A 15,000-nucleotide genomic window follows, 5' to 3' on the forward strand; every position below is an offset into this window, starting at 1 on the left:
ATGATCCTGTTCGGGCCACAGTTGTTTCGCGGTGCCAAGGAATTACACTCATTGATATTTGTGCTTATAAAGTATATCCGCGTGCACGGCATGTATCCACGTAACCGCGTTCACGGTATTTGAACGAACTGCCTCGAAAATACACAAGAACCGCTACGCAGTGACCTTCTTTTAAAGTGGGCTTCTCCACATACAGATCCTTTGTGCTGTGGAGCATGCTTTACAGGCACATCGTAGGACCGATTCGCATTATGCAACCTTAGTTGCGCTCAATTCCAACTGAGCGAAGTGGGTTAGTTGATGCAAACGGCTGCGACAACAGGAGCCTCGAACCTTACATGCAACCCAATACTCAATGTTGAGCACCACTCTTGCTTCTGGGGACAAAAGTGGGTACAACGGTTAGTCAAGTCCAACAACAACAACAACATATATATTCTGATGATGAAATAGGGAGGTTTTCCACTCTAGGAGTGGAACGCTACCCCATAGCTAGGGGGTCTAATATGTCCTAGTCGAGTCCAAGATGGCTGTAGAACACTCAAAAAATGACATTGGAGCTTCTAAAGATTCAGTATATACAAGCTTTCGCGTGGTGGACCACGCTTTATGGGGTACCAAAAAGAAAAAAAAGTGCACTCACACAAGTACGTGTACAACAAGACCACGTGTGCACAAAATGGGATGAGATAAATGTAAACGGCAAGCCAAAGAACGGGTAAACATATGTGTTATGCGTGCATAATACATCATTGTTTCGTACCCACTTCTATTCGCCCGTGCCCGTGCAATTCTTCAGTTTGTGCCCACATGATCTTGTTGTACGTATGCTTGTGTGAGTGCACTGTTTCTTTTTCGTACCTGATGAGGTAGGGTCCACCACGAGAAAGCTTGTGAATATTACATCTTTAGAAAACCTCAGTCTCATTGTTTGAGTATTCTGGTGACAAAGACGTGACTCTGTGGAGCATAAGAACATTTCTTTTTTCGTGTTTATGCACTCTAGCCACTAAGGCTCTGAGCTGTGTGCAGACATGGACAAATGAACATCAGAAGGGAGGGGGTTAGTACGCGCCTAGGGCCCACTTTAGACGGAACTGCGCCAACATCTGTCTGGAAAGAAAATCGCGAGAAGCCTGCGAAAGCCTCAGCCTGTGTGGGATTCAAAAGCTTCCATTATCCATCACTATCAGCTAACAGAAAAGAGATGCAGTACTCGCCACGTAAGACCACTCGAAAGCATTCTTGTGCCAAAGTGCAATTGATGTCTCTCTATAGTATAGTACTGTTTATTTGTTTGTTTGTAAGGAAAAAAAAAAAGAGGAGAAATTGAACTCGTCTCCCGACTTGTTCTGCTACGCCTAACATAAATTCTTACGGTACATCATCATGGCCCTCCTGTGAACCGTTGTGGTAAAAGAGAATTTGGCCACATAACACCATCATCCAAAATGGTCTCGTTCTGTCTCGTAACTTGTCAAACACTAAACTTTTTGGGACGTTGGAATTAGCGCTAAAGGCATGATGTCCAATAACGTAGGAATCTTCCTATCTTCAACAAATCACGAGAGAGGGCGCTATCATTAGGAATTAGGCTAGGATCGTGGTACGTGGTGAAGTATTCTATTTTAAGAGTGTACTGTGCTTGAGGCACGGACCAAACAGCTCCAAGTGCAAGATGCCCCTTGTAAAGAACCTAAATAAACAGTGCGAATTTCAGCTATTTAAACGTTCAGTGCCCATTGTTGGGGGTCATTTGGGGTAGCGTGTAATATCCGGAAAAAGGAGTACAGTAATTCAAAATCATGTTACGATTTCGTTGGTGGGGCGTAGTACGTGTTACGGGCCTGTCCTTTTGAATCTCACGTGGATATTCGTTATCGATTGGAGTATTTGCTTAGCGCAGTACGAAACCAACCATCTCGGATACGAAGCGCGCCATGTCTTTTCCATCCCGTTATGCAGCGACGGGCACAAAATGATGGGAGAGGAATCACGGAAGCGCCGACAGAAGGAAGGGTGTGCTCCACATCTAGTTTTTCCCACGATAGGATTTCAACTGGGCCCTGTCTTTTCATAATATATTGATTCTTCGTGTTACGCAAATATTAATACGAACACGGAATATTACTTTGCTTCTTTCACGCTTCGTAAAATATGCAGGTCTAGATAAACGAATTTGGAAAATAAAGACGGGGACAAAAAAAAAGTAGAGAAAGGAAAGAAAAAGTAGGAATGTCGTGATGCTCATGGCAGGTGAACTTTGTACAAATCCGCGTTTTTCGTTCTGGAACGTTTCGAAAATTTATTTGTTGTTGTACGTATAAATACATTTTACTATATTTTCCACATTCTTTGAAACGTATGAACCCGGTCCCAAAACTCGAAGAGAAATAAAAAAAGAATGAAAAGTAACTTCTTTTGATACTTAGAAGCGTCATGCGCATTAGTTACTGGCAAGTTCGGATCCAATTCAAATGACATAATCGTAATAATGCAGTGGAGTGCATGTAATTGCATTTGCTGCAGCTCGCATGCGCCGTGTGGTCCCGTGAAAATGGAAGTGTGGGAAATAAGCTTTATTGCCCTTGCATCGGCATAGCGCGGTTTCAACCAGTCACGGGTAAGTTTACTAAAAACAGTAACCAATGTACAGTTACAGTTAGCCAGCAAAAATAGTTTAGTGAGTTACGGTTGCTCTTTTTGAGACGTAGCTAGTTATAGTCACCACGTTAAACTAACTTAGGTTACTTTACAGTTACATTTAAAGGGAGCCGAATAAATATAACTATAAAAAGTTGCTTTAGCACTTGTACTGTCCAAACGTAGTCATACTGTGTATAGTTATACTGCGTATCGGAGGACGGATTTCGTTGAATTTCTGGTTGGGAAAAACGGCAGGGCATTTGAAGCCCGACGTTGGAAAACCGATGCTAGGGGACTGACACGTGAAAAGCATTGCAGCACATGAGTAACTTAGCTACTTTGTTCTCACATACAGCGCTTTACTCTACAGCGCGATAGAAAACAGCGCCGTTTTTTTTTTCCTTCTCACGCCGTTATGGACCGCAGGAAAACAGCGCTTGTCAGAGTTGAGCTCCTGTCATCGTTTAAAGCGCTCATTTCTAGCGCTGGTTTGTGATAGACAATCAAGAGGTTGTTTTGCCCATGACGACGCGGAAGCTGCGCGATGGTTTTGCTTTCTGATTTTTGCCGTGTTGTGAACTGAACATGGCGTCGAATTTTCCGTTTGCCTACCCAATTAAGCTTGTGGGTCGTCATAGGTTACGGTAATCAATAATCAACACAAGCGAAACTGCGTTGCGTCACGCTTCCAATAAGGTTCCGCGAGACTTGAGCTGCCGAGCCGGCAGAGCACTGTGCGCCCTGCTTTGCTATAACACGAAAGTAGAAAACTGCGATGGAAAGTGGTGTTCTGAGGCTGAAACACATTAGAAAAGACAACACACAAAGCCTCAAGTGCCTAAGAACAATGGAAGAAGGATATCACTGAAGTCCCACTCAAGTCCTATAGCTTGCTAACCTTCCAGTGACTTCCTTCTTTCGTAGAAAACAGCACTTGGTGTCTAGCGTTCTGGAGCAAAGTACTTTAGGTGAGAACAGGCACTTACGTAACCAAAATCTGTAACTAGTTACAAGCTAGTTTTATAGAAATATTACTATTCACTGCAAAAAGTAACTAGACAGTTACAAGTTACGTGTAACTTAGTCACTACCCAGGACTGCTCTCGACGATGTCAGAAATGCACAGATTAAAGTGTCTTTATAGCGTCTCCCGTAAAAGTGGACAGGAAAATTATTTCGGGTCCGCTTCTAAAGTCTGTGTCGAGCTGGCAACGTTTAAGGGTCAAAGCCATGAAAGCTGAAACGTGACGAGTCCTTTCTCCGAAAAGGTTTATCCTATTTTCTCATTCCTGCCTTCTTCAAATATTACTTTAGGAATCTCATCGAGTCAACCTTTCACTTGAGCTGTTGATTTTGAGTTTGGATTGTCGCTGAGTCAGCTATTTTTCTCCGCTCCTCATCGTCATGCAATCCAAAGCCAGAAGTTGAATCAAATATGCAAATTTTAGAGCCATCATTCGCCTCGTCTTTTATGCGTTTCGTTCTTGTACTTTTTCCGTCCTTTCTTTTTTATGTCTGCCTTCATTATTCGGCTTAAGTTCAGTCGTCAGTTGATACCGTTTTCTTTCGGCGAAGCTCAGATTGTCCGTATCGTATTCAAATGGCGCGCTCAAGTTCTTAGAACCTGATAAAGCAAATCGCATAAAGAAATTTCGTTTAATTCGTTTTCCTGAAAGTGAGCGTTTATGACCGACAGGATGGTTTTCTTTGTTATGAGATATATGTTTTTTCGAGCATGTTCGAATACTGTTTCTTTTGGATGCAGCATTTATTATTTGCGATAACACTTACGTGTGTAGGTCATGAGTGCTTTAATCTGCAGTGAAAATGTGGGTTCTAGTGTCCGCTGTCTACGTTTTCAGCGATCACCTTATTTCAATCTTTTTCTTGGGCGTTGTGTGCATTGTGCGCTTGCCTCAGCTTGGTTACTTACTACGATGTCCACCAGAACTTGCCTGCCTTGTCTGTCGGGAGTTCAAGAGTTGTACTTGCACATAACTTCATTTTAATATTTCACATCTCATGCTTCTCGTGTAATGGGGTAGGGTACTGCTCTCAAGCGGTGAATCACCCCAGGCCATAGTCATGATTTAGTTGTTGTTGTTGTTGTCTGCCTCGTTCTATGTTAAAAAGACACGAAGGAGATAGTGCGGAGAGGCCGAGTGTGCATATTGCTTGTCCGAAAGAGATCGCTTGGTAATTTTGGGGGAAGTCGTGCCAGCGAGGTGTAATGGTCACGCGGCTGACCGGCAATCATGAAAGGTTTCAGTCCCGCCGCTGTCGGGCTTTTTGGACGACTTATTTTAACACGTACACAACACGAAGGGATTGTATGCCCACACTTAGGGATTTGTTAATGTGAAGCGTCTTCACAAACTATCCTCTGTACACGCCATGCTATCGGGGAATTCACACACTTGATAATTTATAAACAAAACGTCTGACAATCTTTTACAAACATAGTTTTCCTTCCTTTATGTGCATACTGTCCATAAATGAACATTTCGTTGCGAGAAAATAAAATCCGAAAGTCCCAAATCGTCAAAGTTATAACTGCGATGTTTTATTTGACGCTGTATCTTGGGGGATCGGTGATCTATGTCTGAAGACTAAAGAATCTTCATTTTCCTCCTGTGCGGGACCGAGGAGAAAATTGAAACGCTTAAGTGAAATAGGAGTGTCAAAGCGTCGGCTATCGCTTATACGGACGGGGTCTTCACCCCCTTCTCGATTACAGGAGGAAAGTTTCATCAATCTGTGCAAGAGAGAGAGAGAAAGAGAAAGAATGGGTAAGGAATGGAGCCCATCTTTTCTAACCTCTCTCTCTCTCTCTCTCTCAGTCTTCCTCACACTGTTGGGGGTAGCCTCTGCGCTACTGAATCAGGCGATTGGAAAGAAGTGAACCCGAGTTTTATTACGTTAGGCTGTCTCATCTTAGAGGATATTTTTTCTTTCGTTTAATTTCCAATCTCATCCGCGCAGTGTGTATAAAATTTCTTTATTGCTTTTACTGTTGCCACTATTGCGTTATATAAGCCCACGTGTCTTATGCTATAGGTACGTTGCATGTTAATGTAAGCAAGCTGGATTCACTCTGAAGGAGCAGTTTGGTTTTTCGATTGACTGTTGATACACTGTGGTTGAGATTCGCAGCGATCGATCCGTGGATTGATTTTGCCAGGTTGCTTTACCATGTGCGCTCAGAACTCTTCGTTTCATGATCACATAATCCTCGACGTATTTATGGGACACTGCACGAAAAACTGCGATATAAAAACATACCAAAGAAAGTTCCGAAGCGTTTTAACGCTGTCCTTACGTGGCCCTTACTTAATGGTACCCCTCACAAACACCACCCCGTATACATTCCATGAAAAAAAAAAAAATCCAACTTGTAATTCGGCTGTGTTTGACGCGAAACGAATGAGGCCATACATGAGCAGATAAAAGCAAAGTGGTCAGACCCTTGATACCTCCACACCATTGTTTATGCACCATCTCGTGTTTTTCCCGTTCATTTTGTCGTGAACTTCCTCAACCACAAGCGCTCGCTCAAGATGAAATGGCTTAAGGTTTTGCTATGGACCAACTTCACTGAACCACCGAAAATGGAGCTTGAACCCTCACGTGACTTCGCAGTGAAAGTCATGTAATGTAATGCACATTGTACCATGTAATCGAGGAGTACATTCAGCAAAAGAGAGCTCGAGCGGTACTTGACCCGCAACCTATCACAAGTGCTACACCTCCGTGAAAGAAGTCTTGCAAGTATCGCGCAGCCGTGCCAGTCATACCCAGCCCAAACACAGGTTGCCAAATTTAATTTCTAAACAAGCTTTGAAACATATTTTGCGTAAAATCAGTTTGACAATTATGCTAGAAATGAGGGATGTCGCCAGCAGCAGCTTTTTTTCTTCTTTCGTCCATCCTGTACAACAGCAAAGCCAAGTGCAGTGTTCTTCCAGGAAGACTGATACCCTACACTGTTAAAACAGAACTTCACCACATAGCACGTTCATAGCTAACCATCATTCCGAATGATATCATTCTGTGTATTGATTTCTTGAAAATGGGAGGAGGCGCCTATCTGGGACACATTATGCATGTCCCAGGTAGGCGCCTTCCCCCTGTTTTGTACAAATCAGGACACAGAATGATATCATTCGGAATGATGGTTGGCTAGGAGCGTGCTATGTGGTGAAGTTCTGTTTTAACAGTGTACACTCTAAAAACTGAACTTCACCGCATAGGAGGCGTACGCCTTTTTTGTAACAATTATGCGACATACACGGTGTACGCCTCCTGTTTTCAACAAATCAGGGGGAGAACGATATCATTCGAGATGATGGTTGGTTAGGAGGTGAGGTTGGGGAGGTGGTTACTGCCATTCCGTTTAATGCATTAAGTTGGCCGTGTGCTAGGGTATAAAATAATATAAATACGGTGCTAGTAATAAAATGGTACATTCTAATAGAATACTTCTTCTCAGTCCTATTACAACATGAGCGTTTGTGACAGCCAAGTTGCACGTATAGCAATCCATCCTACAGCGGGTCATCAGGTCCCCCTTTTCCCGTTCAAGTGCCGGTCTTCTGTGACACGTGATTACCTCAGGCCTTTGAAGGTGGATAGGAAGTGTCTCTGTTTGCGATTCTCCCGACGGAGTGACAATTGTGTCCTAAGAGATGTTTCCCATTTAGCCGTCACCACATCGGAGGGCAATAAAAGGAGGATGAGGCGTGTTCTATTGACTACTGTCATCACAGGCGCGTCAGATGTTTCTTCACATGTGAGCGTGTAGCCAATCGAGGCATATAGTTTAATATTACTAGTACTAATACTTATAGTAGTTCCCGTTTATAACGAGTATGACTGGACGCATTAATTCGTCATTATGCACTGCCTTAGCGAGGTTGCCAGCCGAAACCGCGTTACTTATTCCCTAGGGGACAGTTTAATATTACTAGTACTAATACTTAAAATTAGGGAGTGACTTTTTCGGGTTAAATGCCTTTCTCAGATTCGGGGGGTAGAAATCGGGTGCTATTTTAAAGCCTGTAATTCGGGGAGAAATCGGGCGATAATTGTGCCTTCGAGTGTTATCGGGTGTTTTGTTTCTCATCTTGGGGGGGGGGGTCTATTAAGACCTTTCCTAATCTTTCTTCTTTTTTGTGTGTGTATGTGGGGGGGGGGGCACCCTGCCGGCACTAATCCCCGAAGGCATAGACAGCACGTTGGCCCAACATTGGGCTGACATTGCCAATATCAGTCCAATATTGGGCCAAGATGTTGTTCTGCTTGGGAGTGCTGACACACATGGGTGTATTGCTGGGAACGTAAGTGACCCATTCTTACATGTGTTACCTTTGTTCGTCTTCAGTGGAAACGTCACTTGAGGGTTTCGTAGTGACTGGAATTCGGGGAGGAATCGGGTTTAACCCGAATTGGTCGGAGGTCAGTTCGGGGGGGAATAACCGGGCGGAATCCGGGTACCCGGGTTCGAATCCCGGTGCCGGCTGTGCTGTCTGGGGTTTTTCCTGGGTTTTCCTCAGACGCTTTCAGACATATGTCGGCGCAGTTCCCCTAGAAGTCGGCCCAGGACGCACATTTCCCCAGGGCGTCAGTCGTGACGTTGCCCACATACGTGAGGCCGACAACGGCAAGCCCTTTCAACATCACCACCACCACCACCGGGCGGAATCGGGTTTAACCCGGAAAACTCAATCCCTACAAGTTAGTTCCCGTTTATAACGACTATGACTGGACGCATTAATTCGTCATTATGCACTGCCTTTGCGAGGTTGCCAACCGAAACCACGTTACTTATTCCCTAGGGGAGAGTTTAATATTACTATTACTAATACTTATAATTAGGGAGTGACTTTTTCGGGTTAAATGCCTGTCTCAGATTCGGGGGGTAGAAATCGGGTGCTATTTTAAGCCTGTAATTCGGGGAGAAATCGGGCGATAATTGTGCCTTCGAGTGTTATCGGGTGTTTTGTTTCTCATCTTGGTCTATTAAGACCTTTCCTAATCTTTCTTCTTCTTTTTTTTGTGTGTATGTGGGGGGGGGGGGGGGAGGGCACCCTGCCGGCACTAATCCCCGAAGGCATAGACAGCACCTTGGCCCAACATTGGGCCGACATTGCCAATATCAGTCCAATATTGGGCCAAGATGTTGTTCTGCTTGGGAGTGCTGACACACATGGGTGTATTGCTGGGAACGTAAGTGACCCATTCTTACATGTGTTACCTTTGTTCGTCTTCAGTGGAAACGTCACTTGAGGGTTTCATAGTGACTGGAATTCGGGGAGAAATCGGGTTTAACCCGAATTGGTCGGAGGTCAGTTCGGGGGGGAATAACCGGGCGGAATCGGGTTTAACCGGAAAAAGTCACTCCCTACTTACAATCCCTGGTGGAAATGGTCTGCAATCCCAAGTGGTTTATGAAACCTTTTCCACTTTGTGGGAGCCTATTCCCACTCTCGGGGGCAAAGCCCGTTCATTCGACTCCCGTGGAAAGCGAGGCACAGAGACAAAGTCAAAATACGGAAAGAAACGTGATATTTAATAACCCACATAATGGAATCTTTACACCGAGAATGTTCTCCAAGCCAGTCGTTCTGTATTGCCAACTGTAGGATGGGACAAGCGTAAGCTTGCCCACATCACGGTCGTTCCACGCACCGTCTCCGAGGCCAGCCGCTCCAGGCTCTCATCTCGCTCACACGCGCTCACGGTTTTTGATTTGTCCAAGCCAAGGCCCCTCCCACAGCGCGTGAGGCTAACATCTGACCTAGACACAGGTTTTGCCTGGTGCCATCTATGTGTGGTGGCCGGATTCACCCAAATTTTTAATTTAATAATTTAATTTAAAATATTAATTTAATAATTTAATTAATAATATTTAAAAACCCTGTAGAAAATGAAAGGAATATCCGCTTATGTGGAACCAGAAACTAAAAGGCGGTTGCATTATCCGAACGCGGCTGTGACATACGAGAAATATCTGGGAACCCCATTTTTCCGAACGTGTCACTGATGTCTTTTCTTTCGCTGACGCGTTTACTGTCTATGTCAAGGGGATTGGAAAGTGTCAACAGTGAGGATTGCGAAGTCTTGGACAAGACACGATTAAGTCAGTGGGAGAGAACAGGGAAAGGAATGCCTGAAAACACGGCAGGAATCCGTCACTCGCCTCACAGTCCGTACAGGCAGTGACAGTTAAGGACCCAAATTGTCCCCTTGATCTTCCTGATCTGAGGTGTGCGAAAGTATCATTTTCTCGATTTTTTTTTCTCTATTGAATCTTGGTTTAGGTTGCTTACGTTGCCGTCCGCAGAATTGTCCCTAATATGTTATCCGCGCGGCATTGATGTTAGTACTTCTGTACTTAGTATTGCCCGTTTAGGCTTTGAGGGTACAATAAATAAATAAATAAGTACTTGTTGTGAAGTTTGAGCTTCCGTTTTTACGCTTCCCTATTGCTGGTACACCAAAGACAACATCCAAGGTTTTCAAATAGTGGAAAAACAAACACCTGTTTCAAAGAGAACATCGGAAATGTTAGAAATTTGTCAAAATCGTTCATTGTAAGCGACAAACCATCTTGCCGAAAACCAAGGATCCAGCTACACCATGGTCATCACCATTGCAACCCATCAGCTGTAAACGGCGAATTGGAATGTTCATTTGTATAACACTACAATTAATAATCTTCGAGATAGACGTGACACTCTCCTAGTTAATAGGCATTCAGTTCTCCCGTGTGAACCTGACTTCCATTATCCTGTGTCAGCTGTGGAAGGATACAGCGAGGGACCTCATTACTTCCTCGCGGGTCCTCCTGGAAAGCGTCTTCTCGGCTTTCCAAGTCGACCGCGACGACGACGCCTTCTGGCGGGAGCGGTCGTCTCGAAGAGTCCCGAATCGACACCGCGGGACCGGAAATAAGATTGCGCCTTTCTTCTGATGTCATTTCCGCTTCGTCTGCCGTAATTGTGGGGAGGATGTGGACTACTGTCTTCTGTCGACGCTATAATAGAGGTCTGCTTCTGTTTAAGCCTTGGGTCTATATTAGGCTTCGTGGTCTCTTAATACGCCCCGTCTGTCTATTGGGGATCTAGAGTTGGTTGGTCGCTGCAAAACGCGTGAAAAGTAGACGTAGAATAGGATACACAGGATGGCGACAACGGTATGCTTTGTGAAGGTCAAACTAGACGCGTAACCTATCTTGGTTTTTATATTTCGTTTCACTTTTCTTAAAGTTACATCCTCCAACACGTTTCTGATAGGAAGAAGTTGATATAAGTCGAAAAAAAAAAGAAATATGTATGGGGACACTGAATTCGGCAGCAATTCTTATAGCAACTGCGACGCGTAACAAATGATCTATTTCAATTTTGAGCCAACCACTCTTTAAGGTAATTTGAGTTAGCGTTATTTGTCTTGTCAACGTCCCTTATGATGCATGATGTAAAACCCCGAGACTAGGGAACACGAAGGGAGAGACACGAACACGAATTTTTTTCAACGTCCCTTAATTCATTTCGCAGCTTAGAAATAATATAAAATTCTACCTGTAGAGCACGCTGTTCTGGCCCCTTGTTGGTACACGTTTGTTGGTATACGTGTCGGTTTATCGCCTCTGATTCGATGAGAGAGAAGGGGGAGTACGCCTTTTCGCGTCAGTTTCGATATATGATATACACAGAAATACATACGGCTCCCCTCTCTCTTCGAAGCAGAAGCGATAACCCTATCATTCGTGGCAATGGTTGGTGCACAGCGTGCTATGCGGTGAAGTTCTGTTTTTAGAGTGCACCGCCTCGATCGAACCCGCGCACGCTACCGACTGAGCTACCGAGACCAGCAAGCCGCATTTTATTGGCATTCATCAGACTGGTTGCCTAATTGGCTAATGAAACGTAATTCTAACAAATTATTAACGGCTGAGCAGCGAGCCATCCCGCTGAATAGGCTAATTCCAGTGACCAGTGTTTGTCCTAATTGCTGCCTAAGTCGTAATGACTAGAGACAGCATTGCCTCTTTTGTATCTGCTGTACTCGCAGTTGGGTTCTGCCAAAGTATTCGCATATAGCTTCTTTTATGAGTTTCGCTAAGTACAATCAGGTGACTTATTCTGGGATAAAGTTGATTTTAGCGTCCTTTCCTAGTACTTCACTCCGCGGATTGCATTAGTGCGGCACGCCGGCTCACGCGATCCGGAATTTGAAAATATCCAATTCCTATCTCAATGTGCCCTCGACGAGCATCCTGGCTCTACATTAACCGAAACAAATATTTGCGAATAAACTCTCAAAAAAATGCCCCGCCCGTTGAAGCCCGTGGATGAATTTCGCCCAGAAATTTTCCCAGTGTAACTCTGGGCTGTACACTTTAATGAGGGCAGTGACACCGGTTATCTGACACTGAAACCTTCCATGGTTAGTTGTTGGCTTGCTTTCTGCTGGTAGCTGGAAACCCGATAGGGCCCATTTGGCTGGCTCTCGAAACACTTCCTTTTCGTCTTCGCCAAACGCCGACAAAAAGGTGAAACGGCACAAAAAAGGACCTCTAATGGATCCGCAGTATAAGATGAGACTGATGCTATAAAACGGCTTCGCTTTCATTTCTTCCTTGCACTATACATTTATTATAAACGAGTACCCGTGAACGAGTGAGTTTTTGTTTTTTTTACATAGAAAATATGATTCTCACGTATTCGCGCTCGTGTTAACGCACACTATCATTCTTATTTATTTATTTATTTAAACATACTGCAACCCCTTTAAGGGGTTATTGCAGGAGTGCATCAAAGAAGCATTCACAGGAGAATTGGCGGACAGAACCATCCATAGCGTTCCAGTCTTCAACGCAACGAGGAAAAAATCTATACTTAAAAACGACAACACGGGTACAAATGGGGACAATATTTAGCTGATGAGAGCTTCTGAGTGAGGATGTTCCAGCGTATGATAAATATTTGCTAAAAGGAATTCTTACTTTACCATTAATAATAGAATGAAATGTTCTAAGGCGAAGAGCACGCCGTCGAACCTTTAGTGGAGTAATGTCAAGATCACGAAGTGCTGCACTTGGTGAAAACCATGGATCGTAACGCGATAATATAAAACGTACTGCCTTATTTTGGACCGAATCAAGTTTAGCAATATCAACAAAAAACAACTTTATTTTGAGATGGAGAGTGGGGAGGTTCATCGCCAGAGGCGATACTCTACCCCATTGCTGGTGGGGATGTGGGGAATAAAATAATGAGTCCCATCACAATAGCGATCGAAGTCGGTGGTGTCCAGAAATGTCAAAAGCGCTTTGAGCGCAGATCGTTGCTGGGCTGGATTGGGCCAGGGACCAAACAATTTCGATAGGGAGAAGGGGCGAGAGTCCAGCTGACTAAGAGACTCGGAGAGTGTGGTTCGGGAAGGTTGGTAGTGGGGGCAATGAAGAAGAATGTGCTCCAGATCCTCAAGAGCACCACAGTGGCAGTAGGTGGGAGAGTCAACTTGTCTCAAGCGGTAACGCCACTGAGCTGTAAAGGCCACATCGAGTCGCATTCGGTGGATTAATGCAGCATTTTGACGAGAGGCGTTTCGTGGCATGCGAAAAGCGAGCGTTGGATCAACTCTGCTCAACATAGATGGGGGGACAATGTCGGTTGTCCATTGGCAGGAAGCCAGGGGTGTCACGGGGCGTCGCAGAATGGAACGGCGGTCTCCTCTCAGCCGAGCAATACTAGTCCGTGTGCGATACGAAAGTGCTGCTTCCGCGGCGCTGTCGGCCTGCTCGTTCCCCACGACACCAACATGGGCTGGAACCCGCTGGAGAACTAGCCTGTGGCCTGATGCGTAGACAGTGTGGTAAGCCATTAACGCATCTGTGACTAGGGGTGCGGATTAGTAATATCAGACTTATTGTATGGGTCTTACACTTCGCATGCATATTCCAGGACCGGGCGTATTAGCGTTTTGTATGCAAGTAACCTAATTTCAGGTGCAGCAAATTTTAATGTCCTCCTCAAATAGCCAACCTTCTTCAGCGCTTTGGAACAGATCATTTCTATATGTGGTGACCAGGACAATTTGGGGTTAAGGATAACACCCAGGTATTTGTAACTGTCGACCGATGTTATAACCGAATGGTCAATTTTATAGTCAAACTTAAACAAAAATCTTCAGTGTCGGCTTCTGTATTTTGTTTATGTCAAAAAGGAGCGGAGAATAACGGCGTGTAAATGTCATTTTGGCACATTTTCCGAGGTTAATGAGCATGCCCCACTTGTTGCACCACGCAGTAATTCTATTTAAAGACTCTTGGAGTAATAATTGATTACTATGTGAAGTTACCTCTTTATAGATGACGCAGTCATCTGCGTAAAGCCTTACCTCCGCTGGAACATCCTTAGCAATATCATCAATAAACAGTGAAACAGCGGTCCCAACACAGACCCTTGTGGAACGCCAGAGATCACATGGGCATCTGCGGAAGTACACTGGTTATAAGAAACACTGTGATCGACATGAAAGGTAATCCTTAATCCATGATACAATTTTCGAGTTCTTCAGCAAGGACTGCAATTTTAAGAGCAGTTTACGGTGGCATACAAGGTCAAACGCCTTGCTAAAATCAATGAATATATAACGTCTGTTTGTTTGTTCCTATTAATGCCAGTTGCCAGACTGTGGACAAACTCTATAAGCTGTGTAACAGTGGAGTACCCACGCCGAAAACCGTGCTGATACTCAGACAACAAAGAGTGGGACTCCAAAAAATCGGTTATATGGTTACATAATACATGTTCAAATACTTTGCAGGCGGTAGACGTTAATGAAATTGGACGATAATTCTGTACAAGCTGCTTGTTGCCTGATTTAAAAATAGGCACAACAATAGCTTTCTTCCATATATCAGGCACCTGCTCAGAATTAAACGACTAATTGAATATTATTTAAAAGTACGAGTATTTGGACATCCACTCTGCATATCTAGCCAAGAAGACGTTTGAGATTGTGTCGGGACCACTACCCTTCTTAGAATCACTGGGATTGGTATTCGCTGTCATAGTGCTCGTTTTCTCTGAAGCACGAACTGGGTTCAAACAAACATATCCTTTTCAAGGACCAGACAGTAATATTTTCCCACCTGTATTTCGATAGATGTGGCTGGTGTACAGATGAGGCCAGCAGGAACGCGACAGCGGGGTTAGTATGCTTCTTGGGCCGACTTGAGGAGGGGGAAGGGGGGGGGGGGCTTTTGGGAAAGCAAGGAAAAGTTGACAGGGCAGATGTGGATTTGGTTCTGAAGGTCACATTCATACTTACGAAGGTACGACTAAT

Source organism: Ornithodoros turicata, chromosome 5 (assembly GCF_037126465.1).
Source record: "Ornithodoros turicata isolate Travis chromosome 5, ASM3712646v1, whole genome shotgun sequence".
Classification (NCBI taxonomy): domain Eukaryota; kingdom Metazoa; phylum Arthropoda; class Arachnida; order Ixodida; family Argasidae; genus Ornithodoros; species Ornithodoros turicata.